The sequence below is a fragment of the Corvus kubaryi genome, unplaced genomic scaffold (assembly GCF_017639235.1).
Source record: "Corvus kubaryi isolate FWS band 111438036 unplaced genomic scaffold, C.kubaryi_AGA036_p1.0 74, whole genome shotgun sequence".
Taxonomy (NCBI): domain Eukaryota; kingdom Metazoa; phylum Chordata; class Aves; order Passeriformes; family Corvidae; genus Corvus; species Corvus kubaryi.
In genome coordinates, this window is record NW_024582061.1 from 15,358,626 (window position 1) to 15,385,590 (window position 26,965).

The following is a 26,965-nucleotide window of genomic DNA, read 5'->3' on the forward strand; positions in this document are numbered from 1 at the left end:
GGGCAATCTCCCAGGCAGGTCTGGGAACTCTGCAGGTTAGGTTTCTGATCTGAGGCAATAGTTTAAGTGGGCTTGCACCTTTTCTGTGGCAGGGCTGGGATTTCGTTTTCCCCAGAACCAGCTCAGAGGCTGAAATTCCTCCTTCATACTGTGGACTTCAATGTGATCAGACATAAACAGAATTTCACTGTTCATGTCCCAGCAGGGAAGATGTACACTAGGGAACAACCACTCCAGGTCAGAGAGATGTCCACACTGGCTCTCAGGAAAAACATCATTGGAATTTTGGGGAGAAAAGGTGGAAAAACATGAAAGCAGACAAATGAGGGACAATGCGCTCCTGTCTCAATTTTCTTATTTGCTGCTATGAGTTGCAGGTTATATAGGCTCTGAAGACTGAACCTGCAAGTTCAGGCTCCAAAACTGGGCTCATCCTTAGTTAAAGCTCATTGAGGTACTCTTGTTCTCCACAAAACACGAGCCCACTATGAACATTTCTAAACTCTTGGACCTGACAAATTCTCATGTCCTAGACCACCACAGTTCAATGCTGTGAACATGAATCCCATACATTTTCATTTCACTGTCACTCCTAGGTGATGAGGAAAGGAAGGACAGATATCCTCCTATGTCTCATAATTTTATTTCCTCCCACCATCCACTCCAGTCTGCTGTCTGACACCAACAACCTCTGTCTCCTCCATGTCTTCACTTGGGGGCATTCACAGGCTTTCTGTTTCACCTGAGAGGCCCTTCAGTTCTCCAGCATCCCTTCAGAAACAGGCTGACCCGGGTTTGGCATGCAATTCCAAATGAAGCAGCACTGCAGGTGTACCAAGAGCTCTTCCAGAGCCCTCTCCACCCACTGCCTCTGCATCCAAACAGCTGATTTGCCTGCTCAAGGGCATCACAGCATGGGGCAGAGCTCTGCAAAGACATTCACCCTCCCTTTCATTTGGCTGATACTCTTGATTCAGGATCTTTTGGGTATCTAAAGAGTTCCAAGTCTGCCCTGCAACACACATTACTTTGAACATACCAACATTCAGTTTCACTCACCAGAGCATGGTGCGTTCATTTAACTTAATTCTCTTTCCCAGGCATTTCCCACAGCCCTTTCTGTCCACATAATAACTTTGTCTCATCTGCTGATTTCCATACAGCGTATCTCTCCTCCCACCTTTCCAATTCATTAAACAATAAGGTAAATCACAAGGGATTTAGAAGAGAACCTGGAGGCCACATTAACCTTTTGCCATGGTGAAACTTGACTGTTTAATCCCTTCATCCTTTCAGTCTCCTCAGTTTTTGATCTATGTCAATATTTTGTTTCTCACTGACTACTTAGCTTCTTTAGCAGCTCAAGTGCAGGATCTTTGAAAAGCCTTTTGGAAGTCTAAATACATTATATCAGTTGGTTCTCCTTTATCCACTGCGTTATTGACACATTCAAAAAGTTGTAGGAAATTAGCACGATGCAGTTTTCCCCTGCAGAACCCACACTAGATAGGCCCTGTCAGACTACAATCTTCCAGATGTCTTCAAGCACTGCTTTTTAATTATCATTCCCACCAGTTTACCAGATACAGATGCAAAGCCTACTGATCTTTAATTCCCCGGATCATCACTGAAGCCTTTTTTTAAATATAGGTACAACATTTGGTCTTCTCCAATTCCCCGAATCAGTAGCTTTTTTTTTTTTCACAAGAGATTGCATATTTTTGTTAGCAGCTCAATCACTTAAGCTCCTTCCAAACTCTCGGATTTAACCATCTGGACTTGATAACTTATTGTTCAGGGAAAGGGGGGCGGAGGTTTTGTGGTTGTTGGGGTTTTTTTCACTGTGTTTGTGGGTTTTTTATGAGTTGCTTTGTCCCAGCACCCATTATTCTACCAGCATATTTCCCAACAGATTCTCATCTAAGCAGATATAGGAAAAGAATCTCACAAATACCGTTGGTAGGGACAGCTGATACAAGAGAAATCATAAGAGAATTCAGCTCCCCAGCAACATCCTAAAAATGGAGATACTGAGTCACTTTAAGCACAGGAGGTGACTGGAATTGATCAATGTGAGTTTGCTTGGAAAACTTCCACCCTGTTCTGACCAACCAGGCTAGTTTTGCTCATTTGTTTGGGTCTCTTGCTGAATAGTGATTTCCATCTTGACCCCAGAAGATTCAGGGCAGGAACAGTGCCGGCTTGATTATATACAGCCTAAGGTGTGATGAAAAGAAAGTGACCTCAGTGCTGGGGGATGCATGAACCTGGGAGGAGATGAAACCCAGTGAGGATGAAAGGAAGTAAATCAGAAGGTGAGCAGAACAATGCTGGGCTGTTAGCTCCAGTGATTGCCTTTCAACTGCATCAGCCACAAAACATGAAATGTAATGGGCAATGCTGGAGAACTCAAATAAGTAGCCCCATTCTATGAGTGTTTCTCCCTTTGTGCCAGACAAATCTCGATAGATTTCACCATGCTGGCTGGCTTTAAAAGGCATGGCAGTTAAGATGGGGCACAGCCCGGTGGCCCTGATGTGCCACTCACTTTAAGCCACACCTTCCACCAGTCCTGCAACAGGGAGTCAGGGGGGAAGCTTGAGGTGGAAAAGAAGCACCCACAGGTTTCTGTCACAATGAACACACGACCAGCTGTGGATACACGCTCACCTGTCAACCTGCCTGCAAGCCAGCCCTGGCATTCCAGCTTCTGGAAACCATCACACCCCCATCAAAAGTGTCACTGAGAACATCTGTATGAAATCTACCTACCCTGTGACAGACCTGGCATGGCTACCTTACCCGACAGACACGTACTCAAGTATATTTCATAAAAGAGGAAGAGAAATTTCCATAAATCCCTCTAATCTAATTGCTGCTGTTCAGTTCTTATGGGACATGTTGATGGGGAAGAAAAAATTCTGCCTCATGTAGCTTGTTGAATTCATTTCCTGCAGACACTGCCTATGTGGGGTAATGTGGCCATAATTTTTTCTGGGGAACCATCTAAAGGCAAGTCTGTGGCTCCCTCTAAGACCTCACCAACATCCCTCCAGTACAGAACAAGGCAATTCTCAGCAGTGCTGGGCAGCACCTTCACTTCCTCTGGCTACGTGGGGCAAGGGCCAGGAGGACAGAGAACACAAAGAGGGGTTTCTCAGCCGTGTTCCCTCCTCCATATCGGGAGCAGACAAACATGCACAGCAGAAGGCATCTCAAAGCAGGATGGTATCAGGCTGGCTATCCCCTTAATTAAGGAGGTGGATAGAAGATGAGCAGTTTATTGTGCAGAGATGGTCCTCCTGCCACAGAGCTTTTGAGACCACATCCCTGCCCAGTACAAACATGGTCAGGTCAGACCCTAGTCTGTGATATCAATGTAAGATATTTCCATAGCATATTGTCACTGCAGGAACATGCTCCTCTTTTTCTGCCTCCCTCTCCACCCCTTTCTTCCTTTGCTGCTTCTGTCCTTTTGCTCTCAGGTCCTCCCTCTTTCTCATCTCAGTGTCTGCATCCCCTCCATACCCCTGTGTGTCTCGCAATCCCCCTTCCCTCTGCAGCAGCTCCCTCCACTGCCTGCAGGTCTCCACCTCCACAAAGGAAGAGAGGGCTCACACTGGGATGAGACAGAGAAGGAACTTGGGGAAGAAAAAGGTCTTCTTCATGCCCTGACTCAGCCCAACACGACTCCCCACGCACCAGACACAGCCCTGCTGAAGGTGTCTGTTTGGGCTGGGATGAAGCAACATGGACACTTGCACAGATGCTGTTCTACTGCACAGGGCATAAACCAGGCAGGGAGGTAGCATGAATCCCATCCAGCTGCTCTTCTAGTGAGGCTTTTAACTTGTCTCCCTCTCCTCACATGCACTGATCTGTCATGTGTGTGTATCTCAGGGCTGTCCTCGGCCGCTCGGCGGTGGCTGTGCAGAGGGTGCAAGGGGGAGGTGAAAGGACAGGGGCTGGGGATGGCCAGCTGCCGGTCATGGCCTGTACCAGGGTCCCCTTAGTCCCCTGACACACACAGGCACGTGGCACGGCTGCTGGGGGAGGCCCAGCCGAGAAGCCTGTCCTTCTCCACTGAATCTCTACTCTGTTTCCCAAGTGACAAGCCACAAACTCCCTTTCTCCTCCCAAACAAACAGAGGCTTGAGTGAATAGCTGCCTCCGCCCTGGCACGCAGCCCCCTGGTAATTACGGATTCTCGTCCGGCATCCAGCCCCCTGCGAATGACAGCACTCAGCCATGTCAGCAGAGTCCACAGGCTGAACTTCCCTTTCCCCACAGCATCTCTCTGTGCAGCCTGAAGTGTTGTTCCTTCACATCCCTACTCCCCAACCCCCTCCTCCTCTTCCACAGTGTGTGTGGCAACTGCCTGTTCCACATAAAGGTAGGGGAAACTGAGGCACAGCATGGTGACCAGTGAGAAAGTTTGCTAGGATTAGGATCCTTAGCAACAAGGTTTGGTAGACAGTGTCACCTCTTGACTTTAACCTCTAAAAGCTCATTTTGCTGGGATTTAAAGTAAAACTGACTTCAGACTGCTAAACCTGGTCAACAAATTCTCCTCCTAATCACCAGAGACTTGCACATATCCACACAAAAGCATGAGGCAAAATACCCCTCACCTCACTTCCTGCCCTTTGGCCCTTCAGCACAAACAAAATTACCTCCCTCAGCAGGACAAGCACCTGAGTGACAGACCTGGAAAATGTCCCCGCAGCATAACAGTGAGGGTTTGCACTCATACTCTGTCCTAAACGAGCACCTGCCTCCAGTGGAGCTGGCTCGGCCTCCATCCATGGTTCAGCCCGCTTTTCTGAGAACATGATCCCATGAGGAATGATAATGCCTCTCCTGGACCTTGTGCACTGACCTGTGCAGTGGTCAGGGCTGGAGAACAACATCCCCCTGCTGAGATAATGCTTCCCTCCCCTTCCTCTCCGGCGCGATGCCTGCCCTCCTCCCAGCCAATGCCATCCTCTCCAGCATCTGCCTGGTGTGGGACAAGGCTTGCTCCCAGACTGTAATTTAACCCTCTTTCAGATTGTCTTGCCTGACAGGAGGGACTGAACCAGGCTGGCTGCACTGTGTAATTACATCTGTCAGATTAGCCGGAGCACGCACGATCCAGAGCACGTGCCAGATGTGGCACAGAAACAACACTCGAGCCAGCACCAAGACGGGGTTGTGCAGACAGATAATACCCAACACAACATAAGTCTTGCCAGTACAGAGTTAAGCCAACATTGTTTTCTAAACAAATCTCAAACAGAGTGAATTCATACTGGATCAGCATTTTCTACCACGTAGCTGCAGCAGTTTTGACCCAGTACCAAGCTCCCTAGAGCTGGATTTATTGTCTTGTCCACTCCGAGTCAGTGCCAAAGCCACGTCCTGAGAGGACTGAGGAATTTAACCAATGCCAAATTACTTTGGAGGCTCCATATGGGAAGAGCTTGCTTTCTGCAAACTCTCCAACAATGACACCGCGTGCGACTGCATGGGCACACTCCCTGCCAGGCTCCGGCCAAGAGGAAGAGCGACACATCAACAACACCACAGTCACTCGTCACCCACAACGCACGCGCACCAGAGAGAGTGACCCTCAGGGGGAAAGAGCACTTCACAGGGTCATCAGCTGGCAGCAGCATCCAGAAACAACCCCACTGGGCAGTGCCAGCCCTTCCCAAGGCTGACCAGAGCTGCTCCTGCCCGGCATGGGGGTCACAAAGGAGGAGAAGTGAGGAACGGGTACTGAAAGAGGGAAAAGAAGGGCTTGGGGTACGCCAAAGAAGGAAGAAAACAGCAAGAGGAGCCACAGAGAAGTTGAGGGCAGCAGTTCATGTAGAAAGGTAGGTATTGGAGCAGTGGGTCAGGGGGCATTGAGGAGCTGCAGATGGGGAAAGCTGATGGCAAGGTTCTGCAGTGGCAGCAGAGAGATGCACTGGAAGATGCAGTGGAAGATGTGCCCTCCTTGTCAGCATCACCCTGGGCAGGAGGGGAGCGACCCATCACCTCCTTCAGGGGACACCACACCAGCACCACTGTTGGGACTGCACAGTAGCACAGATCCTGACAGTCCCTTCCCCTCAGAGAAACACAACAGCCCCCAAAATCTGACTCAGAAAACCCTGGTCTCTGCCAGAGTCTGTGGAGAGCCTGAAACCACAGCCTGGGAGGTTGCAAAAACTCCCAAACCTCCCCTTTAAAATCCACTCCTCTAAGGTTACCCACTGCTTTGCCAGCAGCTCATTTCTTTAGGGTCTATTTTGGGGAAAGGCATCTCCAGGCACGTTCGTGCTCCTCGAGGACTGGCAGCACGTCTGGGCCTGCCCAGGCACTGGGAGAAACAGCTGCTCCCACTCCCCTCCCATCCCCACACCACAGCAGCCCCAGCAGCACGGAGACATGGCGTGGAAATAGTGCAGCTGATCTTCCTGCCTTCCCTGCAGAGGAGCTGAGGAAAGGGGCACTGAGGGCAGCCCCAGGTGGCAGGAGGCCCTTTCAGGTGCTCCCAAGAGCTTTGCGCCCCAAAATGGGTCAGGCTCGGCACAGGGCCCCTTCACTGCCTGTGCAGGGCACACGGCGTTCCCAGCTTATGAAACACACTGTCTCCAGTAGGAAAACATCCCTTCCAGCTGAGAAGGAGCACCAGGGGACAGCAGATAAGCAGTGACAAAGAGCATACCCATCACCCCAAAAGCTGTGGCAGGCTGGGCTGGGTATTCAGAGGAGGTACCTGGCTAGGAAATGGAGGCCAGCATCTTCCGTGGAGAATTGGAATCCCCAAAATATCCATGAGATGAGGAGGGAGGGGGAATCCTCCCCTCTGTGCCCCACTCCCGGTAGCATGATGCCCACTCCTGCTCTGCTGCAAGCTGCATCCCTGAGGTGACCCGGACCAGGGCTGCGGAGCCCAGCTTTGCTGCTGGCCAGGCTGCAGCAGAGTCAGCCTGGCTGCCCCTTCTGCCGAGAAATAGGGGAGGTGGAGGGAAATGACGAATGGAGAAGAGCAGACAGGTGTGTGCCCAGGGAGGGATGGGAAAGGGGCGGAATGCACTCGGGACTGCGTGCAGGGGGCCCGCAGCGCTTCCCCCGGCTGCTCTGCAAACAGCCCCTCCCTGCACACGCATGCAGAGCAGCAAGGGAAGGGGCTCAGAGGGGACGGAGCAGCCCTTCGTTGTGGGGAGGGCGCTGATGAAAGCCTAGATTTTATTCACAGCATAGCAGAAACCCCTGCCCTTCTCCTCCCTCACACCTCTGGGGAACAAGCAACGAGAGCGAGGGAGGGAGGGCGGGATGAAGAGAGGCACAGACAGAGGTGCCGAGGTTGGCTTACCTCACAGTGCCTGCGCTGGGGGTGCCCGGGTGCGCAGGAGGTAAATCCAGGGCTCTGCTCTCCTTGGCAAGTGCTGGGAAAGGCCTCTGTTCAGTCACATGAAGGAGTGGCCTGTGAGTAGGTGCTCCAGCTCACCGCTCGATCGAAGCTGCCATGGATTCATTGCGAACGACTTCGCCTTCTGTGAGGAGAGGAGGAAAGGGGAGGGAAAAAAAAAGGAAAAAAACCACCAGCTTAAGACTTGGAGGGTAGATTCACTTCTTTCTTAGGTTTCCAATGGCAACTGAATATGCCACAGATGAAGATCCAGGGTGTGTGTGTGTGTGCGTGTGAATGTGTGTGTGTGTGGGAGGGACGGAGAGATGCACAGCTGCTGAGTCCACAGGCAGTGGAGGGTGTGAGCTAGTCAAGGCATATCGGTGATTATGGGAACAGACAACTGGACACGGGCAGCAGAGCAGACAGACAGCCAGATGGAAAGAGACTGAAAGGATGGAAAGAGGTTGGCCTTTATGCTAAGAGCCTGGCTGTCCCACTGCACACAAAAGGAGAGAGCACCTGACCCAGCACAGGGCAAGGTGCTGACGGAGCTGCACCGGGAGAAGGTGAAGTGTGCCTACACTCACGGCCGCACGCACGCACGCACGCCACCTCCCTGCCCACACAGTCACCCAGGCATGCCCCCTGCAAGGACACTCGGGACACACATGCTGGACAAAAACACACACACACATTTACTCCCGGGTCTTTCCACACCACCGTGCACCGCCTTGCATACAACCCCCTAAGAACTCAGAGCTCCTCTAAAGGATGAGGTGCTTCTCTTCTTCACATACACCCTGCACCTACCTACAAGGTTGCACATCTGTATTAAGATGCACACGTGATAATTCAGACAACCATCACACAACACCACATCAGCTCCACCCAGCCTATTCCACCACTCCTATGAGTACACAGCAAAAACATTTTCATACAGCACAGCGAATAGTGATCCCTGCACAAATGCACATGGAATATCCAAACATGTCTACCACACACCAGCTCCTGACCCCTGATACAAAACTGTCACTGCACAAACAGTGTTTAATGAGCCCACTCCCACAGCAGAGACCAGAAAAAGTGCCATGAACACATCCATATCAGTGCAAATGCCACACCAGCAAATTACGTATCTGTAAGAAAATGAGGGCACATAAAACATCCCCATGAACTCAGGAACATAAGTCAAGCAAGCACCAGTGGCTGTACATCACACACAAATATACTCTGCTTATGAATTGCCTGCAGCATACAAACTGATCGTATCAGATACTGTTACCTACCTAAACTCAGCCCACACAGTGGCAGAGCATCCTTCTGGATGCTAAACGTTAGCCCCAGCAACCACCAGACATATTCTGTCACATGGAAAACACAAATACTCATCAACATCCAACACAGGCAGACAAACACAAACCAGACATGAAACACAGACAGCCAGCATCACTTGCCCGAAAGAAAGAAAAAAAAAGAAAAAAAGACATTCTTGAAAGTTATGAAGCTGGAACTCACTTTGGAGACAGCTGTATTATTCTGTGCAAGTGCACAGGTGCATATGCACACACACTCTCTCCACTGCCACACCAAATCTGCTTTAACTCTCTCTGTCTCCAAGACTTTCCCTTGTTCTTTTTTTGCACTTTCTCTAATTCTGCCCATTCTGCAATCTCCCATGTGTCCGTCCATGTTGCCACTCTGGGGGGCAAAGTCGCTGTAGCAGAAAGCCTATAACAGCTCATCCACACTCATCCCTTCTCTTTCCCTCCGTTCTGGTGTTAGATGTGCATAATTTGCATGCAAAGAAGAGTGTGCAGTCCCACCAGCCCCGAGTGCTCTGAAATTGGCTGATAGTGGCATCAGGGGACGTGACTGCAAAACCTAAGCGTGGCGAAGAAGTACATAAACCCTTATGGGAAGCGGAGATTTGGCCAGGAAGGCGCCGGCTTCCCCCGGTCCCCAGGAAAGACAAGGAGAAACACGAGGTGGGTAAGAAGGGGCAAGGGAATGAAGGGAGATCGGCCCAGCACCAGGGACAGCACAGCGAGCGCTCAGCCACGCTTCTTTAACAAGCTCAGCAGTGTCACAGCGTGATGCTGCCAGCGATGACGGACAGCAATCAGGGTTCGGCATCAGGGCAAGCAAGCATACCTGTGTGCCCCCGGGAGATGGGAGAGGAAAGGCAAAGCATGGGCTTTGCAGCGGAGAAGAGCAGCTGGGTGGGGGTGCAACTGTAGGTTATGTGGTGCAGGGGTCCGTGGCTGCACTGGCATCACTGGAGCAGTGGTGGCACAGATAAAAAAGGAAGAGCTCACAGGCAGAAGAACGGCTGGCATAGGCGTGGCTTAGACACAGGCAATGCAGGGGTTGGAGTCGGGTCTGGCCCCAGCCACAGGGAGGAAATGCGAAAGGAATCCCATTAGCTCTTGTCCCGCTCTTGGACAGCACGGGCTTCCAGCACGTATAGATACACCTCAGTGTAGGTCAGCAGAGCGTACCCTGCAATGGCCTCTTTAGGAGCTCCCTGCCCTCACACACGTTACCTGCCCCAGCAGCCTCAGCCCCTTCCCAGTGCATGTACTCTTTCCACACCATTACTCAGGCATGCCAACTCTCCACTCCCTAAAGCCGCCTGCTTCAGCGCGCTCCCACCTCCCCATGCTCGCACCACATCCATGTTTGTGTGGCAGCACCAGAGGAGCCAGAAGAAGCATGTGGGGAAGCCCCCACTGCCACCTCAGCCCCAAACAGCCCCTCTTCCCCTCTGCCTTCACCAGTGCCACCACCATTTGCTTTTCTGAAGTGCTCTGAAGGAGCAGAAATTCTCTCTCAGCTAAGCTTGGCCTGTGCAGCCAGGCGATTTCAGCTTGCTAGGAACGTCAGTGCCTCAGCACTGTGCTCAGTTGTACCTGCGTACCTCTTCCCACAAACATCCATTGTGCATTACAGCAGATGAATAATTTAGGCTGAAAGGAGACGAATGAGAGAGTCTTTTGGGTCTCAGCAAGGCACATGTACAAAGCAGAGTGGAGATGGAGTTGCCTCATTTGGTCAAAGCTAGCAGATGCTGCTAAACCTAGAAAAGCCACTGTGACCTGAAGTGCTACTTGGGTTAAAGCACGGTCATGAGGGCAATTTAAAGAGGCATTTGGACTCAGAATTTCTAATAGGTGCTGAGAGTGACACAGAGGTGTTGTGTGGATGAGCAAGGAGGATCTTCATCTCTGAGACGCTTAGCACTGGCCTAAGTAGCTGAAGAGAGCCACTAGTGGAAAAGGGAACCATCATCCTAAACTGACCTAAAAACCATCTGCTCCTGTGCTTCAGAGGCATGGAAGAAGTGCCATGACTGGCTAAGCAGAGGAAAAGGGATTGAGAAAGCACAGCAAACAGGAGCTGAGTGGGATGTAAATGCGTGTTTGCACATGCATATCGGTGTTCATCTCAAAGAGATGCCACATCTCAGTTTTGTGGTGGCATGCAGGAGGACGTGGAAGATACAAACACGTCTGTCAGTGTTGCCCTGAGCGAGCCCATTCGCATGGGATAATGCTGAAAGGGGGAAGCATGGACAGTGTGGTGCCACGTGTGCAGGTGGGTGTGCAGGAATGCGTGGCCTCTGGTGAGCACCTGTGTGTTGGTGCTGTGCATGTGCCTGCTGTGGGCAGTGGATGCCAGGTATGGATGTCTGGGAAGTGTGCATCAAGTGCTGCACTGCAGGGTGACCAGCGGCTGTGTGTGAGGCTGTTCCTTGCTGACAACACCGGCACATCTGTGAGGTGTCACAGGGAGCGGTGGGTCCCCTGTGGGCTGCCTTGTGTGTGCATGGCAGCCTTCACCTCTGAGAGACACCAGTGTGCTCCTGCACACCTGCAGAGCCTTGGGAAAGCAGTGCAGTGCAGCAGCACAAAACCGTGGCAGTGTGCATGTGCTGGAAAGCACCCCTGGGAGCATCCAGGTTTGCAGGGATGGTATCCCCTCTCTGGGTGGAACAGTCCGTCTGGCTGCTGCACTGCCTCTCCTCCTGGTCTCCGCTTTTCCTTTCTCGCCTTCCCTCAGCTCCCCTTGCTCACTGGCAGCAGCATGCTCTGCCCTGGGAACCAACTCCCACTCACCACACAGGGAGGGAACTCCTTTCTTAGCAGTTCCCTGGTATTTTCCTGTATCGAGAGCCAGAAAGTGAAGAAAAAAACTCAGTGGGCAACCTGAACTGGACCTATTCTCTTTCCATGTCCTTATCCCCCTTTTTAACCCACAGGAACCACATTACAAACTCACAGACTTTCACCCAAACCCACAAACTTCCACCTCCAAGCCCCAAACACTACAAACCAGACTCAGCTCACATCCGAGCCACGGGCCAGACCAGGCTGACACAGCTCAGGTAGGGCAACTCAAGGTAACAGAGTTAGGAGAGAGCAGTCCCTGAAGCTGGGAATATGGAGAGGCTCCTGCAGCTGCAGCCATACCTGTCTGACTCTCAGCTCCCCAGCCAGAATCACCCATAGCTGAGGCTGGAGTAAGAAATTTTATGCAGGGATTGCAGTCAGCACGGCTCAAACTCACACTTCTGGAGCCAAAGCAATATGTCTTAGCTGCTCTGTTATTGCTCCTATCAGAAGGCTAAACCTTCAGCCAGATCCTGCTTCCAGGGGAACTTCCAGGCTGGGTTCCAAAGCACAGAGCCTGTCCACTTGGAGCACCTCCTGGGGCAGTGGGACTTGAGCAAGAAGAAAACCCCAAAGACGTTTCTTTATTTCTTTAGCCAGTTCTGCAGATTACTACCTTCCTCCCAAACACCCTACCCAGAGCAATGCTTGTTTGTGCTGAGGCTGATCTAAATTACCCAACTCCCCAAACTGAAATGCAAACAACTGGCCTCCATTTCAGGCTTTGCATTTGCCCTATATCCCACTTTGCACCTATTCCCTCTGGAGGACAGAACTAGCACACAGGAGCCACTTGTGAAAATATGCACACCTTCCCTGGAAGACTTCATGGGCTCCCAGTAAGACCCAGTTTCACCCAGGACCACAAACATACAGTTTTGCCATGAAAAGAAGCCTTAACACTTAAGCATCATTTGGTTTTATCTTAACTGCAATCCTGAATCTGTGGTATCCCCAAACTTCACCCAACCCCATGCACTGCAATCCTCACTTCTAAGCTCCATTTTGAACCCTTTAATTTGTCTCCAGTCTTCTTCTGAACCCAGCCTTTCACTTTACACATAAGAGTGCTCAGTACCCGATCCCTTCTCTGATGTTTTCTCCACACCATCCAAGAGGACAGACTGGGAAAGCCTGGCTCTCTGATCCACTGCATAGTGGCAGTCACAACCCACAGTGCAGGTCTCCAGGACAGGATTTGCCAGGGGATTTTTTTCCCCTACAGAGGAGCCCTGTGCATGGCTTAGACAGTTTGGGTGACCTTTTCACTGCTGGCAAACACAATTAGGAAAATAGCCCTCTGTGCTAATATTTAAATGTCCACCATGAAAAGCATGGAACCAGCCTCAGTACCTGTTTTGGGCTCTCCTCTGTGCAGCACCACAGCATGGCTACTCCAATTCTTCCCTCGCACTGAGGTCTTTCCCTCCAGCCCTGCATCCTTCTCTTCCCTGCTCGGCTTCAAGAGCAGCTCTTGCCGATGCCTTTCCTGCATCCTGCCCTGCAGCCCTGCCAGCTTTCCAGGCCCCACCAGGCATACAGAGAGTGAGCCCCTGATTACCCTTCGAGCTGGATTCTCATTAGGCTGAAATGCCCCTCCAGGAGATCCATTAACAGTCCATAAAGTTAACTTAATCCAGCCAGTCTTGTGTGGTCTCTGCCCAAATTCCCTATTACATTAACAATCTTGAGCCTTAATTAGCATGTGAGGCAGAGGTGGCATTATTAATGGAGATAATATGGAGCATTAAGAATAAACAGGCTGGGCTGTCTCTCCCCCACCATGCATGCAAATCCTCTTCTGTGCAGAAACAGCGTGAGCTTCCCCCAGGAGCAGCACACGTGAGGGGCTGGGGTGCCCCAGACCAAAGACAAATCCTGGGGCATACAGCCAGGCTGCTGCAGGAAGGTGGTGGGGAGGAAACGAGATCCCAGAGAGACCCTTCATCTGCTTGGGAGAAGAGGGGCTGATAATGGGAAGACCACAGTGTGGCAAGTCCTGTGAGGCAAATCCTTGCACTGGGAAGGAGCAGTCACGTCCCTGGCTAATCCAGCCATCCCATCTTTCTGGGAAGCTTGGGGAAGCAAGGCCAAGGTTGTGTGAATCTCTATTCCCTTGCACGTTCAATTCACGCTGCCGTGTGTGTGCACATAGGATAACACGCTGGGTGGACGGGCTGGAACACCAAGCAGGAGGTGTCTGTCTGAGGGGGAACAGGCTGTAGGAACCGGCTGCAGCTGTGCAAAATGCTCCTCATGACTCTCCTTTCTGACCACTGAGCCCCAGTACACTGAGAATACAGGACAGGACAGAGGGGCTTCAGCTGAATGAGAGAAGCACTCACTTGGGGGACCAGAGAACAAATGGATGGGGGTTCCAGCTTGGTGCAGATTGACCATGTGGTGGGGAAGAGACAGGTCCCTTTCCAGACAGGCTGGTGGCTGGCTGTGCAGGTGGCTGGTCAAATCAGCTTGGTCATCACAGGTGAAGGGGCAGCCTGGGGCAGACCCTCTCCCAGCCCAGGCAGTGCCAGCACAGGCTAGAGGAGAGGAGGGGAGGACTGGTGCTGCCAGCAGCAGTGAGGGGCTGGGGCAGCAAAGGGTCAGGGATGCACTGGGTGTCAGCCAGGAGACATTGCAAGCCTGACACTTTCTTCTAGTACAAGCACTTGCAAAACCATAAGGCAAAAGAGGGGAGGAGAGAAGCAGAAGCAGCTAAGCCAAGGAAGCAGAGCCTAATGACAGGACCTCTGGACTGCTAATTCTCTTCCAGCAGCACCCAGCAGAATAGGGACGAAGAGAGAAGCGTGTCTCAGGGACCCGCAACTGCAGGGAGCGGCTTCCTAGCTTGCTCCTGAGGTCTGACCCATGCTGTTCCAGCACGTCTCCATTGTGCTCAGTGTGCCCCTCCAGGCTTTGCAGAAGGGCTTGCACTGAGAGCAAGGATCCCTGAAGCACAGAGTGATATCCCTGTGCTTTGGCCCTGGAGCACTTGGCCAGTGCTAAGTAGCCTTGCTTAGCAGGGAGCAGTGCCTCGGGCTGGGCTGCTCTCTCCCACGGCAGCACTCAGCATCAGCCCAGCTGCCTTCACGTGCCCAGAGGTGCAGCAGACAACAGTGGAGGCCCTGAGCAGAGCCCAGCTCTTCCACTTTCCAGCACAGCAAGTTCCCACTCCCTCAGGCCCACCAGCCAGCCCCTGCCAAATCCATTTGTCCAATCTTGCGCTTTCTACTAATCCTGTTGAGCCATCCTTTAAGTTGCTCTGAGGCAAAGATAGAAAAATACAAAGATGCCTTAAGAAGCTTCCCCTGACCTTGCTCAATTCAAGATAAAGGGCTTTGATTTAAAAAATTACAGTGGGGGTCTGTCACTGATCCATTGCGTGGATTAAAGGAAAACAAACAGATGCAGGATGCTGCTAGTGCTAGGTGAGCAGACAGGGAGGGGAGAAAGGTTACAACCAGCATAGAGGAGGAGACACAACAAAAGAAAGGACAGAAAGTGAGAGGGGAGGAAGAAAAAATAACTTCTCCCTCGCCATCTCCACACTTTACTATTAGTAGAAAAGCTTTGTACACTCATGATGTTATACAACATGTCCCACCACCTTCCTTGGTCTGTAAGGAAGAGCAAGGCAGCTGCACTGTCCATGTGACCAAGCTGGGGACAGGGTGCTGGGACTGCAGAGGAGCTCCTTGCCCCATCAGAAGCATCCTGTGGGGTACTGACTGAAATCCCAAGATGCAAGTGCCTGCTAAAGAGATCATTATCAATATCTCTCCTTATGACATGGTTCAGACCTTTCTTCCTCCACCCCTTGACCCTTCCTTCACATCAGACCACTTGCCTCATCTCCCCTTCCTGACAGTAGTGTCCCTCACTCTCCTTGCTGCCTGTCCTGGCCCAGGTCACATTTGACAGCATCTAAGCAGACCTCCCACCACCCACCTCAGTCCCCCACAGCCCTTCACTCGAAGGTCACTCAGAACAATTTTCCTCTGTAGGAAATGTCATAAGGACTAGTGAGGGCACCTTCTTCTTTCCCTGTATCCTCCAACATCTGTTGCACCCCACAAGGGCTCTTTACTCCCTGGCATGGGCCTGTTTCCTCCCTCTTTACCTATTCTGTTTCAAGATCATCACAAGATGGCTGATGTTTCGTTTTCATTCTTCTTTTACAGGTATGTTAACCAGAAAAGGAAAGTTAAAAGAAGGTTATTGCATTCGTAAGCAATGCTGAAAAACTGATAACAATGGGCGAGGAGAAGGCTAAAGTACTCAACTTTTTTGCCTCAGTCTTCAGTGGGAACATTTCTTCCCACACCTCTTGAGTGGCTGGGCACTTGGAGAGCAAAGTGCTTCCCACTCTAAGTTCAGGTTCATGAGCACCTGAGGAACCTGAACATACATAAGTCTGACAAGATGCATCCCAGAGCCCTAAAGGAATTGTCCAATATAGTTGCCAAGCCACTCTCCATGATATTGGAAAAGTCATGGCAGTAAAATGAAGTTCCAGGTGACTGGGAAAAGGGAAGCACTGTACCCATCTTTAAAAAGGGTAGGACGGAGAACCCTGGGAACTACCAACCTGTCAGCCTCGCTTCTGTGCCTGGGAAGATCATGGAAGATCCCCTTCTTATTTTTCAAGCCTCCTCAGAGCCTGTCCATTTCTGTCTCGATGGCCAAGGGCACCTTCAACTGGTTTCAGAATCTTTGCCCAGCTTCTTCAGCTCCTCCTATACCATGTGTGGATGTGTGGGCACTGCAGCTGACCCCGTTCTCACCTGTGTGGGACCTGGTGCAGCTCATCGCTGCAATGTCACTTCCCACCCAGCAATGCCCCATGTCCTGTTGCTAAAAGCTACACCACTGTAGCCAAGAAAGAGGCAGCTGATAGATGCAGAGAGATGAAAAGTGAAGGGATACTGGAAAAGGGACAACAGAGACCGTAAAATGAGACAGGTCTATAAAACCACAGATGACACAGGAAGGGTAGAGGAAAGAGGTGCTAACAGCCTCTTCCCTCTCAAAAATCAAGGGTCAGGAAATTAAACCAGAAAGCTACAGGTTCAAGACAAACTGCATGTCTGTGCTGCACAACTTCCTACTGTGAGATTCTGAGGATGCTAAAACTTTACCTGACCTCAAGGACTGGCTGGACAAATTCAGGGAAGAAACAAATCCACCGAGAACTAAAAGGTGCACAACAGATCTTCCAGCACCAGGTCCCTCAGGCACACATCACTGGAGGCTGAAAGGGTGTTCAGAGGAATTGTCCTGCCTGTATGCTCTTCCCTCTTTCACCTACAGCTGGAGATACCGCACTGGAAGGATCACAGACCTGGCTCGGTAAGGTCCTTTTTGTATTCCCTATGGCTTTCCATAGCCAGGCTGACCCAGAAGTCATGGGCAAAGAGTAGCTCTGAGTAATGGTATAATTTTGGTGCACTAGATCATTTTGGAGATGGATGGACAAGGCAGCAAACAACAGAGCTCATTCCAAGAAAGACTTTTTTTTTTTCCATGACCTAAAGCTGGAAGGAGGTCACATATCATTTAAACCAGACATTCCAGTACAGATCCTTGCTGGGAATAACATCTCTGCTTGAGCCCTAGCTCCCTCAATGCCTATTTCCAGATTTTTCTAAGACCAAATTCCCCTTCCCTGTTGATAAACACAGAGCCCTTTAAACAGACCATCTGTAACAGGTCCAACCCCCTTGAATTCCCTTCCATTTCCCTGACCTGTCTATCACACAATTCATGGCAGCCTCCCCACAGTAATCCTTTTATTATGATCTCACTCAATTTTTCTGGCCTATGACTGCAGTGAGGAAAAAAAGGAGGGGTATTAATCCTTCTAACCTTGTTGTCCCAATTCTGGGCCATCTGTGACTAGGAATTCAGAGGAGGGAAGTCTGATCCTCCTGACCTCACTGTCAACCCCTTGCTTTGGGAGGTTCAGTTTGTACTGTCCTAGAAAGTTGTTGTGGAAAAACCCCTTTTCACTTACAGGCACTTCCTACAAGATTGCTTCCTAGACTGCCTCTCCAGCCAGAGAGGGTGGAAGGAATAATGTCCTCCACCTCCATCAGACTGTTTACTTATTCCCCCGTATCACCTCTCTGCTCCCTCAACAACGGTGTCTGGGGGTTCTTCCCAGCCATGACACAGGGAAGAATCAATAAAAGGTGAAAGACAATCAAACATCTCTCAAAATTTCCCTGGCAATGCTGCATATAAAGAGGAGGCCTTGCAACTCACTCCACTTCCACCACTGGCCGAGTGCAGCCTGTTCCCTCCATCCCTTCCCACCACCACGTTTCCTTGCTGCCAGCAGTTGCATCTCCATGAACCTGCCACTCTATTTCATAGATGGCTTGAGCCCTCACAACAGCAAGCTTGCATGTATCCTCAAGAGACAAATATTTCTCCTCTTTGCTCAGCTTCATCCATGCCTCTGACTTTGCCCATTTTTTGCCACCTTGAACAGTCTCCTCCTTTCCTTGGCGTTTACAGTCCTCAATACACACAAACTGTTACATATCATCGTTTAGTCAAGCTCTACATATTTTATTCTTTTAATCTCTCCTCATAAATAAGTACCTTCAGCCCTTTCACAATTTTTACTGCTCTTCTCTGAATTCCCTCCAATTTATCACCCTCCTTCATCTAGCACAGCACCCAAGTTTGCATGCTGGGTTTTCCAGACTGATCTTACTAAGGCCTTGGAAATAACATGAATTCTGTCTCCCTTGTGCTTCAAGGTTCTGAGGTCTTCAAGGTTCAATGTCTCTGGGTGTACTTGAGTATTTGGATATCAGGAAAGCTGCCTCACTTCATACATGTGGCACCAGGTATTACAACTCGAGGCTGTCTCCCCAGGGAGAGGAAGAAGCAGGTTCATGAGAGGTGGGGAGAGGAAGACATGTGGACAGATGGGACAGATGTCCTGCAGCTGACCAAGGGACATGACTACAAATCCTTACATACTTGCACACCTTGAGAAGAGACATCAAGTCCTGGATGTGGAAAGGGTACATATGCACACACACATAAACACACACGTGCTCACCCCACAAATAAACCCCCATACAATCACCTGCATCACACATGAGTGCACACAGGAACACACACACAGGGATAACACCAGGAGACAAGAATGACACACACGTGCATGGAGACTCTGGGCATGCACAAGTAACCTGTGCATACAAGAGGACAGGACAAAGTCTAGCAGAAAATGGTGCTCTCCCTGCTCACAAACATACATGTTCTCATGCATAAACCAATGCTCCCAGAGGAAAGAGAGCAGCTCATGGAGCCCTCATAGTAGCCTAAAAATACACAGGCAGCTCTGACCCATCTGGTCTGCAGATTGAGCCTATGAGCCATGGAAAGAATGAATACAAACATATGACACCTTGCCTTAAGGCAACTGGTAGCACATGCATCATACTGAGACAGTCTTCATATCTACAGACCCTTCCATGGTGACTACATTATCACCAAAGCTATTCAGAAGTGAGGTGAAAGCTGAGGAGCACAGAGGGGAAGAAAGGGACTCTCTACGGGGCAGTTGTGGCAGAGCTAGGGATCCCTCCCCCTACTCTGTGACCCCCTCCCTGAGTCATGTTACTGATGATACTTCCTCACAAGGATGTATTTGCTCCATCTCTCTGCTATCAGACATCCACAGGAGTCAAAAGCACCCACAGTTTCTTGCAAACAGTCTTTCCCCTACAGCTTACCAAAACCAGACGGGTATTAGCATTTTGTGAGTGTCAGTGTATAGAGAAGAACACGAATTCTTGGCCCCCAGACACAGCTTCTCACCTCTGTGAAATTCATACTGCACCATCAGCTCCCCAGAGCATCACTTGGAATGAAATTCTGTGCTAAAGGGCTGAAAAGCTGGAGATGCACTCCCCAGAGCGACTGCAGACAGGAAAGAACAGCCCCAGCACATCAGTCAGGTCAGCACAGAACAGGCTTCACCTTCAACAGCAGAACAGACTCACCTGTGGGGTTTTGATCCCATGCCTATGTCCATGGCATCTGATGCTGTGTTACAGGGCACCATGTAGCTACTGAGACTCCCCAAACCAGTGATGTGTGGGGATCTTTAAAGACTCCCTGCAAGTGGCAACATCTGGGGACAGAACTCATCAAGTCATTCACCTCAACCTGACTCCTGGTAGCTTGTTTCCCACATCTTAAAGTGCTGTGGGAAGAGTGACAACTGCCCTTCCCTCCTTCTGTACCTCAGCTGGTCAGCTGGAACTGGGTTTCCTCTTGGCTTATGAATGTTGAGAAAATGAGGTCATTTCTCCTCAGTGACAGAAAATTATTTGGTGAGGAAAGCAGTTCATCTCAGGCAATGGCTGTGTACCCCTGAGCTACCCAGGAGACCCTTAAAGAGGAGGTCAGGGCGAAGCAAGGCACAAAACCAGCACCAGCTGGGGGGCACAGGAAAGTCAGGGCACAAATGCAGTGCTGCTAACGTGAGGCTGTAACTGCTGCCAGACCATCTCACCACTGAAGCAAACACAACAGCATTCCCACAGTCATTGTCACGTCCAAAGTGTCAAGCTTGACTCATCTGGGGATTTAAATACACCACTCATCTGTTTCACAGCTGTGAGAAACCCATCCTGACCCAGCAGAGAGAAAGGGCAGGGCTGGAGGTGAGTCACAGCCCCTTGGTCTGCTCCCTGAGTTCTGCTTTCTCCCCTTCCAGCCCATAAAAGGGATGTCAGCCCCCCGCTACCTTGGCACAGGAGGTGGCTCCCATGCATTCAGCTTGCCTCCCCTTCAGTGGCTCATTCCATGTCCTCCCTCACCCTCTTCCCACATTGAAAGGCACTGGGGGACACTGAGCTCTGCTCCTTCCAGAACTGCTCAAGCACCTGCTGTAACTCCAGTCTGGGCAATCCTGACCTGCAGAACCTGCAGAGCTACCAGGCAAACTCCAGCTTTCCCCACAGCTGCCAGCAGCCTGGGATCCTTCACTGCTCAGGGTAGCTCTGCTCCTCTGTGAAGGAGGAAGGCAAAACCTCCTCTGTTCCCAGAAGAGGGGATATTTTGCTGGAACACATTTGCTCTGCACCTAAGCTGCTCCCATCCTACTCTGGTGTGCAGGCATGGGCAAGGGCTGCAAGTTTTTTTTGGGACATCACATCCCTTTACCAGAGCAAGGAGGCCCTCACGAGCTCACAGGAGTGTGAGGACAGAGGTGTTCCCTGCATGTCCTCTGCCCTCCCTCACACTAATAAAAGAAACAACTTAGCCCAGGTCCATGCTTACAGGGGACCAAGGGAAAAAACCCACAGTATTTAGGATGAAGGAGAGAGCAGCCAGGTCTCTCTCCCTCAGCAAATGTGCTGATATTTTCTGACACAGCTGATAACAGCATTGGGAGGTTTCAACAGGCCCTGATATGACCAGTAGCTTTCTTCCCAGGTGGGCAAAGTTCTTCACCACTCTTCAACAGGGTCAGATGAGGCAGCTGCACTCTGCCTGGAGCTGCATCTGGCTTCTGACATGACCCAGGTAAGAACAAACATCGCGGCCATCATCGCAGCTATGCTTTCCTCCCTTCTGCCTTCCCTGCGATTTTTACCTTTCCCATTTTAACCACAAGCTGCCCCCCAGCAAAAACTACACCTCTGTATGCCCCCCTTTCCCAAATGCCCTCTCTACCCTCCAAGTGGCTTCTGCTCCACAGTGTAGCTTTGCACCAGTGCAGTGGATCAGACAGCATATTCCCAAATACCCACTTTGCCTGGAGCTGGGTGAGGAGCGGGAAAGGCCATGCATCCACAGTTCTTCCCTTGGTGTCGTAGGTTTTGGTGGGGGAAAAGCAATGAAGGCAGTTTGCTTCATGCCGACAGATCTGCGTGCTTGTGGGATGGGTGCCCTGAAAGCCAATCACCCCCCAAGGAAAATAATGGGGTGAGGAGGGGGGCAGATGGGGAAGGGGTTGGGGGTGGGGAAAAGGTTTCTAGGGTGGGGAAATCAGTGGGATTGAAGTGTCTGCTTCTCACCCCTGGCACTGCATCGGCACCCTTCCACTCCCTGCAGCTTCCTCACTGCTGCTGGTACGGTCTGCACAGAGCGGGGAGGCGAGAGGGGGGCTGTATTTAAATATATTAATAATGCATGTTCCATGCAAATGAAGCTGCCTTTGAATATTACATTAGCGATGCTGTCAGGCTGCGCTTCTTGGGACCCAGGAGTGACGGGATGTGTGGGGACCCGGAAGGGGGGTGTGGGGAGGTAGGGCTCACCAGAAATTCCCTCACACCCCAGCACAGCCTCCTTCCTCCCCCTCCATCCCAGCTCCCCCACATTACACACACTCCCACTCCCTCCCACCTCTCTGTGCATGACAAATTCCTTGGCTCGCAGCATGCAATGCAGCCAGGCTCCCCAGTCCCCAGGCCCCCTCCAGTGGCATGGTGCCCCCCTCCGCTCCCTACATAATCCTTACCCCCCCCGCTCCAATCTCAGCAATCCTCTCCCTGCTCCACAGCTTGGTTTATAGCTCTGTACCTCCAGACCGGGGGGAAGGCTCCTGCTCTCCAGCCTTTAGGGGGAAGGAAGGGGAGCAACTCCTAAGTCTGGCCTGCACGTGTGCACCCCTTTTGTTAGCTCCCACCGTGCTCGCGTGAGCCCAGAGCGGGTGCCAAAGGACCGCGGGCCGTGCAAGATGTATTCGCCCGCAGCACAGGAGCGATGCTCTCCTCCCCATCACAGACAAGCCCTTCCCCGGGCGCTGGCGAGGATGTTCGGTGTTTATGTACAGCCAGCCCGGCTCTGTGCACACTCGGACACGGGACACGCACGCGTGTGCTGCATGCAGGCGCGCAGGGCTGGGGCACACCAGCACACACACGCGAGAGGGCATTACGCACAGCAGCTCCTGAATATGCTGCCTCCTGCAGCATTAGCTGATTTATGCTGCCTTTCCCCAGCCACTCCAAGCTCTGGAATGGGAGCAGCAGCAGCTGTGCACTCCTGCCTGTCCTGGGATGAGAATAGGATGTGCCTGTTCGTCTCTCTCCCCCATCCCCACCCCTCCTCCTTCCCCCTCCTTTTGCTCCCATTCATTCATTCAGCTTCTCCTCCCCGCCATCCCATGCCCCAAAGCAGGAAGATCCTTATGCATAAAAATGTGGGCATGCTTTCTCTGGTGGAATAAACGGGCATGCAGACACCCTGCAGGCAATCCATATACACTTACATACACATTCGAGTAGCTGTCCTGGGCCCTACATAAATACCCGGCTCACTCCACCACCACAGACACATTCACACACCCGACAGACACCACGCAATGACAGTCTCCCAGCAGAGCAGTGCAAGAGCAGAGGAGAGATTTACTCACTCCCTTGCATGCAAACCAGGAGAATATTCCCACACTGCACACGGACAGACACACAGACACAGACACAGCACTGTCCGCAGAGGCTCCCCGACAAAGTTTGCAGAGAGGCGGGGAGCAGGCAGCTGAGGGATGAGACTGGCTCCTTCTCCGTCCCATAACTGCAGGCAATACACAGAGAGGTCTGTCTGTCTGTCTGTACATGCACATACGTGTATGTGGGGGGGTATATACATGCACCTATAGCTATACCTGTATGTATACATGGATACACACAAGGAGACACACACACACATTTACATATGGATAAAGATACAGATATATGTAGATATGCATATATCCCCTCCTTCTGCAAGGTCTGAATAGATGCAGACAGGTCAAACCCAGCTGTGTGCAGCAAGCCCTGAACCTATTCAGCATCCCGGTCCCAAGCAAGAGCACACACACACAAACACACACACATAGACACACACACACACATACACTGGACCTGTTTCCAAGCCTCTCTCCCTCCCATCACCCCATGTAGGCATAATCTCCCCACATACACACACATACACCCTGGGCCACTTCCCCATCTCCTTTGCACTCACCCTTGCCTTCATCCTCAGATCAGAGGCATCCAACCCCCAGGGAGTGCGTGCACAAGCTGGAGGAAAAGGGCAATCCATGCATCCTGCCCTTCTCCCCCTTTTCCAATCTCAGCTGCTTCTCCGAGAGGCAACACGGACGGCAGCCGGGAGCCGAGGACACGCGAGGCAGCAGCACAAGGACTGCACACAAAAACGTGTCACACGCACACACACACACACGTACCTGCTTCTGGAGGGGCGACTGCTCCCAGCTTCCATACGGGGCATGACAGAGATGAAGTGGAGGCACAAAAGACCCCGGTCCTCAAGCAACTTGCAGCCCTGCAGATCTGTGTTTGCGGGGGGGTGTCCCCCACTCGTGTCACCCCTTGGAGCTGTACCGTTCCTTGCCCCGCAGCTGTCTCATTCCCGGCCGCACCTAGGCAGCGCTCCCAGCCATGCACACGCGCGAGCACGACAGGCGGGGATGGAGCAGCAGTCCGGGGAGGGCACGCACAGCCGGAGGATTTGCTGCCTTCGCCGCATCCGCATCACTGGGGGAAGAAGGCAGAAAGGGCTGTATTGGCATTTAAAACACAAGTGATTAATTCGCCACAGGCTCGGCTGATAGGGCTCTGGGACCAGAGCCGGCGGCACTGCTTCTCCCGGCTGGGAAGGCTCTGACAGGCAAAGGACCCTCTCCCATGGAGCCAGTTCCGAGCTCTCCTCCACTGCACAGCCACGGCTCCGGTGCAGGCGGAAAGGGGTGGGCCTCCACCGGAGACATGAGCACACGCATGCAACAGCTGCTGGGAACTGCACACACACACAAACACACACACACAGTTCCCCACAACAGCTCCTCAGCAGCTACACACAACACACGACAGCTTCCCAGGAATACACACAAACAACAGCTGCTGGGCAATCTCACATACACACACAAACACACACACAGAGGCTACAGCTTCTCACGATTAAGTCACCCACATGAAAATACAACAGCTGCCAGCAACACACAGCTACAAGCAACAGCTCCTGAGGAGCTACACACATACACACACACACCCCAGCTATACACCTGCTGACACAGGTATGTGCAATAGCCATGGGAAACCACACCTGGATACAAGCCCCTGTGGTGTTCGCTAAAAAAAATTTGACACATAAAAACGTAACAGGAGGTGGAGAAAACCTTTCATCCACGCACAAACACACACATGTGACTGCTCTGGGGAGATTGTCTATCATACACCTCCTCAAATCACCACCACAGAAATGCAACAGCTCCTCAGAAAGCACCTGGAACCACATACCCTCGTGTACGTCTGGAAGACCTTCCAGCTCCCTCTCCCCAAACCCACATGTGCCATCGCCAAGGGAGATCTTGCTCACAGTCAGAAACAAGCATCCATGTACACCAGCTGCTGGGGACTCAGCCACAGCTTGGCCCCCAAATACTTCACACAGGCAATACCTGCTAGGAAACCACGTTACCAAACACAGGGTCGCTCTTAAGAAATTATTCCCCAGTCCCTTGACAGAAAGCAGATGCACATGTGACGGACATAAATAATCTCTGCACAGACTTGCAAGACCACCAAAGGGACACGATGCACCCCTCACACTCACCACAGCAGTGGAGGGACTGCCTGTCTCACTCAGACACATGCACACATGCAACAGCTGAAAAAACTTTGGGACATTGGATGGGAGCTGGCTTCCTGGGATGTACAATCCAGTCTCCTGCTATTCCAAGCAACCACATCATACAGTCTTGCTCAGAAAGGTCTCAAGGTCCATCTGAGTACTGAGACTATTTTCTTCCTGCTCAGAAGCCACCTTGAAGATAGAAGCCTGCCCCAACATCTGCATTTACCCAGGCCCAGTTCAAACCCACATGTTCCTGGGCCAGCTGACCATGTTCTTCACACAGGCACGCAGAGAGGTTGCAAGAACAGATGGAAGTGCTCTGAAACCTCCACTCCCACCTGAACAGACACCTCCTGCACCCCTGCTTCACACAAACACAATGCACACAACACACACACAACAGCTGGGTGAGGACATTCCCCTCAGCATAAATACCAACATGCTTGCAAGAGCTCCTGGGTAAACCCTGCCACCCACAGCACTCACGTGCACTCAGGTACAAAATTTACAAACATGCATAACCTCTGATGGGAAACTAATGACTTCCTTCATGCAGTCCAAAAACTGAAGAGGAATTAGGCTGACACACACACACACACCATGCAAGCAGCATTGTTATTAATTGTATTCTATTAATGGCATGAAAATGCATCAGGGGAGGTTTAGGTTGGATATTAGGAAAAGATTTTTCACCCAGAGGGTGGTTGACACTTGAACAGGCTCCCCAGGGAAGTGGTCACAGCACCAGCCTGACAGAGTTCAAGAGGCATTTGAGCAATACTGTGAGGCACATGGTGTGATTTTCGGGTTGTCTTGTGCAGAACCAGGAGCTGGACTCAATGTTTCTTGTGGATCCCTTCCAATCCAGGATAGGCTATTCTATTCTAAAGAAGCTGACCTGTGGCCCACCTCCCCATCCTGCTAGTTAATATATGAGCACAGAACAATGTAATTGCCCCATCTACCTCACACCTGCAGCTTTATAGAGGGAAGGTGAGCTCCTTTGACTCCCCTGCACATTTTTTTTCTCTGTTGGAAGAGAAATAATCTCATGTAAACCCAACCCCAGCAAGCAGATGACTGCCCCTGATCTTCTCACATGCATGCAAGAGCTTTATGGCCAGAACACCAAACCAACAAACCTCTGCATGGGGAGGCACACAATAAATAGCCCTAAGGGCATGGGTTGGCTCCCTCAAAACACAGGCAAACACAAAGGACCCATCTACAAAAGCAGGCCCAGGATCACGCACACCAGCTGGATGGCACAAAGAAACAAGATGGCCCACTAGACACAAACACACAGGGTCATCAATCCTGTTGAAAATGACACATAGGAAGCTTGTTGTGCCCTCTTGTACTCCAAACCTGCAAACCCAAGTGGGAAAAAACACCCAGACACAAAAATACACACCAAGAGACACACACACACTCCTCAGGGAGACAGGCATGCAGCTCTGAGGACACTTCTGGATGTTCCCTGGACCATCTGTAGATATCTGTTCCCAGTGGATTAAATGCCAAAACTACTCACACCTCCCGGAATCAGAGAAGGAAGCTTGGCAACTACAGACTCAAGTCTCCTTGCCTTTATCACTTTGGGGTGTTATGACTGTGGGGTATTTCCTCCAAGCTCTTTTGAAGCTAAAAGCCAAAGGAACAGAGACTTGCTTCCATCTCTCTCTACTTCCTCCAAGGACAGACAGTATCTAATTTTGGAGGGTGTTGAAGTAGGAGAAAAGGTTTCCAACTCCAAATTAATGCAGGATTTGTTCCTGCTTGAGTTCCTCCAGGATCATCT

General features: G+C 51.2%; 1 long non-coding RNA gene across 1 annotated transcript in view; it reads right to left on the minus strand.

Moving 5' to 3' along the window:
- The window catches only part of LOC121675566, a 49,325-nt gene extending 25,016 nt beyond the window's left edge, over positions 1 to 24,309 (minus strand). The window contains exons 1-2 of the long non-coding RNA XR_006020117.1: positions 23,756 to 24,309; positions 7,346 to 7,526 (exon numbers count right to left, since the gene is read on the minus strand). This is a non-coding gene — a long non-coding RNA (uncharacterized LOC121675566). The remainder of the gene's footprint in view (positions 1 to 7,345; positions 7,527 to 23,755) is intronic.
- Between the last annotated feature and the right edge of the window lie 2,656 nt (positions 24,310 to 26,965).